At 41.9% G+C, this 6,132-nt stretch overlaps 1 long non-coding RNA gene across 1 annotated transcript in view; it reads left to right on the forward strand.

The window, feature by feature from the left end:
- LOC141092219 (uncharacterized) overlaps positions 1-1,264 on the forward strand; it is a 38,731-nt gene extending 37,467 nt beyond the window's left edge. The window contains exon 3 of the long non-coding RNA XR_012232711.1: positions 597-1,264. This is a non-coding gene — a long non-coding RNA (uncharacterized lncRNA). The remainder of the gene's footprint in view (positions 1-596) is intronic.
- The last annotated feature ends 4,868 nt before the right edge of the window (positions 1,265-6,132 follow it).

Here is a 6,132-nt window from a genome sequence, read left to right on the forward strand (position 1 = left end):
CTGTACTATACTAAGTATATACTAAATATATAGCTACGTACAGTTTCATCAGCATTTTATGACTTTCTCCCTCTTGTGACGTCGTCTCAATTTCCAGACTCACCAGTGTAGCTGCTGCATTCCCTGCTTCAACTTTTATACAGGCAGTGATTGTCCTCCCTGATTGGTTGGGCTATTCCATGTGATGTGATGTGTTAGCAGCAAGACCTTATGCAAACTTCTGCAATTAATAAAAAGGTGTCAGGGAGTGATAAGCAAATGTGCTCCGATGGGGTGTTATCTGACCATGCTCATGTGCTGAGTGTCTTTGGCTTGTTCTGAAAACATGTTCGAGCCCCCGCTGCTGCATGTTTATGTTAGACAGCCACAGCAAATGCAAGTATTTCCTGTTTGTTAGCTGCAGCCGCGTTGACTCGAACATATTTTTCGAGGACGCCGAATTTACTTGGTTAGCACCCGAGCATGCACGGAGAACCCCTTATCAGAATACGTTCATTCATCAGTATCGGCAGACAGTTTAGGTGTTTTGTGCAATTATTAAATTTCAAAGATCTATCTGTTTTACTCACATGTCCCCATATTAACACTTTTTGTAGGTTACCCTTCATTGGGTGGATCCACATTACTCTCCACATAAATGGCTATCTCAATCATCCTGGTCTAATAATCTGGAAATTCTAGGAAGCTACAGAACATTTCTAAGGAAACTTTTCAAATGGTAAGAAATTGTTGCTAACTGTACGTTGAGCGGAGGTCAGGAATGCTGCCCCTGTGTAGATTGGCTATAATAACATGACAACACATTATTAAACCGGGAGAATTGTGACATTTCCTACTGCACAGATGGAGAATGAGATAACAGCTTTTCCCACTCGGCCTCATTTACATTGCTGTGGCTCCAATCACATCAGGTGTCTCTGGATATAATTCTTCAAAATGTGTCACATTTATGATACCGAAGAAAGTCTGACGGAGAATCGACTTCTATACATTACCAGTAGTCAGCGGGATCCAGCTTATGTAACGGCCCGCCGCTTCCACATGAATTTTATAAGTTCATTTTTCGGGTGTTGATTTTGTGCAAAATCCAATAACTACATGTAGAATTTTATTTTCACATCTCAAACAAAATTCTGCTTTTCTATTCAAAAACTTTTCCCATGAATTACCTGATTTTCACCTGATGAAGGCTAATTTTATGTATAGCCGAAACGCGTTGTGTTTTTATGTCTAATAATGAACTGGATATTCCTTTAAATATTCGGAGTAATTAAAGAATCAGCTGGAAGCGCTCCTTGACAAACTGGAAATCCTTTTCTGCATTCTATAACGAATCTCCTACAAGGCAGTTTGTTCCACCTGTTTTGAGCTGCAGGCCAGCAGATCCAGACGATTACTCCAGTACCGAAACACAGGGTTATACACTGAGCAACAAGACACCAAAAAGGTGAGAAGAATTTTTTATTTCTATCTGATATAATTAAAACTCTGCACTTAGATCTGCTTCCCCCTTCTTTTTCTGGATATTCCTTGAAATACTCGGAGTAATTAATGAATCAGCCGGAAGCGCTCCTTGACTATCTTTCTCTACAGATAAAAAATGGAAATAGAACTTTTCACCTATCAAGTTTTTAAAATTTGTATCAAACTCTTACAGTTTATTTGTAATTTTATGAGGTAACAGTTAATATTAGGCATGAATGAGTAAATAAGGGGAGTTAGGCAACAAAATGACAGCAAGGGATGACAAGCAGAAGATGCAGCAGAGCCATGCAGATCTAGCAGGACCATGCAGATGTAGCAGAGCCATGCAGGTCAAAGAATCATAGAACGTCACAGTTGGAAGGGACCTCCAGGGTCATCGTGACCAACCCATTGGATTCACTAAACCTGCTCAGACAGATGTCTGTCCAGCCTCGGTTTGAAGACTTCCTTTGAAGGAGAAATCACCACATCTCGTGTTTGCCTGCTCCATTCATTGATCACCCTCACTGTCACAAAGTTTTTTCTAATCCTTAATCTGCAACTTCTACTTTTCAGTTTCATTCCATTGCTTCCCATGTTTCCATGTGCAAATGAGAATAAGGATGATCCCTCTACACTGTGACAGCCCTTCAGATATTTGCAGACAGCTATTAAGTCTCCTCTTAGCCTTATTTTTTGCAATCTAAACATTCCCAGATCCTTTCACTGTTCCTCGCAGGACATACTTTGCAGTCCGCTCACCATCCTGGTAGCTCTTCTCTGAACTTAATCCAGTTTTTTAATGTCTTCTATAAAATGTGGTGCCCAGAACTGGCCACAGTATTCCAGATGAGGCCTGACCAAGGAGGAGTAGAGGGGGATAATTACTTCACGTGATCTAGACTCTATGCTTCTCTTAATACATCCTAGAACTGTGGGTTTTTTTGCTGCTGCATGACACTGTTGACTCATGTGCAGTCTGTGATCTATTAGTATACCCAAGGCTTTTTTACACGTGCTGTTGCTTAGTTCTATTCCTCCCATTCTGTAGATATAATTTTTGTTTCTCTTGCCCAGATGTAGAATCTTGCATTTCTCCCTGTTAAATACCATTCTATTAGTCACTTCCCATTGTTCACACTCATCTAGATCCTCCTGAATCATTTCTCTGTCTTTTCTAGTGTTAGCTATCCCTTCTAGCTTTGCATTGTCTGCAAATTTAATTAGTTTGCCTTCAGCTCCCTTATCTAGATAATTTATAAACATGTTGTACAACACTGGGGCCAGGACAAGGCCTTGTCTTAAGGCCCTTTTACATTTAGCGATGCACCAGCGATCCGACCAGCGATCCGACCCAGTCAGGATCACTGGTGCATCGCTAAATGATCGCTAGTGAGCTGTCACACAGGCAGATGCAGCAGCGACGCAGCGCACGATACTCACCTTTCACACACAGCGATCCACACGTCCTCCCGCCCGCGTCCACGCGTCACTCGTCAACACAGCAGGAAGCCCAGCAGGAAGCTGACGACGAGAAATGGAGCCGGACATTCTCGCGCGATCAGCGATGGACAGCGGGGGAGCCGGTCGGAGGTAAGTATCACACATAGCGATATCGCTAGCAATATCGCTATAACGTCACAAAATCGGTGACGTTATAGCGATATCGCTATGTGTAAAACCCCCTTAAGTCCCCACTTGAAACACTTTTCCAATTGGATGTGCAACCATTTATTATCACTCTTTGAGTACAATCACTGAGCCAATTGTGAATCCTCCTAATCATATCCTTGTCAATCTCATATTTGGTCGGTCATTTTTTCAATAAGGATAGTATGAGAACATTTTTCAAATGCTTTACTGAAGTCAAGATATACTATATCTACAGCATTTCCTTGATCCACCCAATCAGTGATTCCATCACATAAGGTCATTAGATTAGTCTGGCATGACTTGTTTTGTACAAACCCATGCAGGCTCTGGTTAATTACTGTATTCTTATCCATGTACTTACATACATGCTGTTTAACCCCTTCCTGATATCCGACGTACTATCCCGTCCATGGGACCCGGGCCCCTATGCCCATGGACGGGATAGTATGTCTAGCGCGATCAGCGGCGCCCACGTGGTGAGCGCCGCTGATCGCATCTGGGTGTCAGCTGATTATCACAGCTGACACCCGGCACAATGTGTCAGGGGCGGTCACGGACCGCCCCCGACACGTTAACCCCTTGCACACCGCGATCACACACGATCGTAGTGTACCGGGAATTAAAGGGAAGCATAGGCAGGGAGGGGGCTCCTTCCGTGCTTCCCTGAGCCCCCCACGGCAGCGCAATGTGCAGCGCTGCTGCCGGGGGCTCCTTTCCAGATCGCTGATCTGTCACAGTGATCTGTGATGTGACAGATCAGCGATCTGTCACAGAACAGTGATGTCCCACCTGGGACTATTTAATAAAGTAAAAAAAAATAAAAATAAAGTGTTAAAATAATTTTAAAAAAATCGCCAAATAAATTACAAAAAAAAAAAAAAATATTCCCCCAAATAAATCAATTTTTTGAAAATAAAAAAAAAAACAATAAAAGTACACATATTAGGTATCGCCGCGTCCGTAACGACCCACCCTATAAAACTGTCCCATTAGTTAACCCCTTTAGCGAACCCCTTAAAAAATAAAAATAAAAAACGAAGCAAAAAATAATGATTTATTATCATACCGCCAAACAAAAAGTGTAATAACGCGCGATCAAAAAGATGCATATAAATATGCATGGTACCGCTGAAAACGTCATCTTGTCCCGCAAAAAACGAGCGACCACACAGCATCATCAGCGAAAAAATAAAAAAGTTATAGCTCGCAGAATAAAGCGATGCAAAAATAATTATTTTTTATATAAAATAGTTTTCATTGCATAAAACCGACAAAACATAAAAAAAGACCTAAATGAGGTATCGCTGTAACCGTACTGACCCGAAGAATAAAACTGCTTTATCAATTTTACCGCACGCGGAACGGTGTAAACGCACCCCCCCAAAAGAAATTCATGAAACGCTGGTTTTTGTTCATTCTGCGTCCCAAAAATCGGAATAAAAAGCGATCAAAAAATGTCACGTGCCCGAAAATGGTACCAATAAAAATGTCAACTCGTCCCGCAAAAAGTAAGACCTGACATGACTCGGTGGATCAAAATACGGAAAAATTATAGCTCTCAATATGTGGTGATGCAAAAACTATTTTTACAATAAAAAGCGTCTTTTAGCGTGCGACAGCCGCCAAATATAAAAACCGCGATAAATAGTAAATCAAACCCCCCGTTATCACCCCCTTAGTTAGGGAAAAATAATAAAATAAAAAAAATGTATTTATTTCCATTTTTCCATTAGGGTTAGTGTAGGGTTAGGGTCAGGGCTAGGGTTAGGGCTGAGATTAGGGTTAGGGGTGTGTTGGGGTTCGGGTTGGAGTTAGAATTGGGGATTTCCACTGTTTGGGCACATCAGGGGCTCTCCAAATGCAACATGGCGTCTGATTTCAATTCCAGCCAATTCTGAGTTGAAAAAGTCAAATGGTGCTCCTTCCCTTACAAGCTCTGACATACGCCCAAACAGTGTTTTACCGTTTTACCCCCACATGTAGGGTATCAGTCTACTCAGGACAAATTGCAAAACAATTTTTGGGGTCCAATTTCTCCTGTTACCCTTAGGAAAATAAAAAATTGGGGGCAAAAATATCATTTTTGTGGAAAAAAATGATTTTTTTTATTTTCACGTCAGAGCGTTATAAAATTCTGTGAAGCACTTGGGGGTTCAAAGTGCTCACCACACATCTAGATAAGTTCCGTGGGGGGGTCTAGTGTCCAAAATGGGGTCACTTGTGGGGAGTTTCAATAGTTTAGGTACATCAGGGGCTCTCCAAACGCACATGACACCCGCAGACCATTCCATCAAAGTCTGCATTCCAAAACGTCACTACTTCCCTTCCGAGCCCCGACGTGTGTCCATACAGTAGTTTTCTCCCACATATGGGACGTCAGCGTACTCAGGACAAATCGGACAACAACTTTTGGGGTTCAATTTCTCCTGTTACCCTTGGGAAAATAAAAAAATTGGGGATTAATTGATCATGTTTGTGGAAAAAATATGATTTTTTTATTTTCATGCCCGGGCGTTATAAACTTCTGTGAAGCCCTTGGGGGTTCAAAGTTCTCACCACACATCTAGATAAGTTCCTTAGGGGGTCTAGTTTCCAAAATGGTGTCATTTGTGGGGGGTTTCCACTGTTTTGGTACATCAGGGGTTTCTCCAATCGCGACATGATGTCCGATCTCAATTCCAGCCAAAAACGTCAAATGGCGCTGCTTCCCTTCCAAGCTCTGCCATGCGCCCAAATAGTGGTTTACCCCCACATGTGGGGTATCAGCGTACTCAGGACAAATTGCACAATAACTTTTAGGGTCCTGTTACCCTTGGGAAAATAAAAATTGGGGTGAAAAGATCATTTTTGTGGAAAAAATATGATTTTTTAATTGTACCGCTGTACGTTATAAACTTCTGTAAAGCCCTTGTGGGTTCAAAGTTCTCACCACATATCTAGATAAATTCCTTGGGGGGTCTAGTTTCCAAAATGGGGTCACTTGTAGGGGGTTTCCACTGTTTAGGTATATCAGGG

This window comes from Dendrobates tinctorius, unplaced genomic scaffold (genome assembly GCF_039654945.1).
Source record: "Dendrobates tinctorius isolate UK_male_01 unplaced genomic scaffold, ASM3965494v1 ptg000058l, whole genome shotgun sequence".
NCBI classification, from domain to species: Eukaryota; Metazoa; Chordata; class Amphibia; order Anura; family Dendrobatidae; genus Dendrobates; species Dendrobates tinctorius.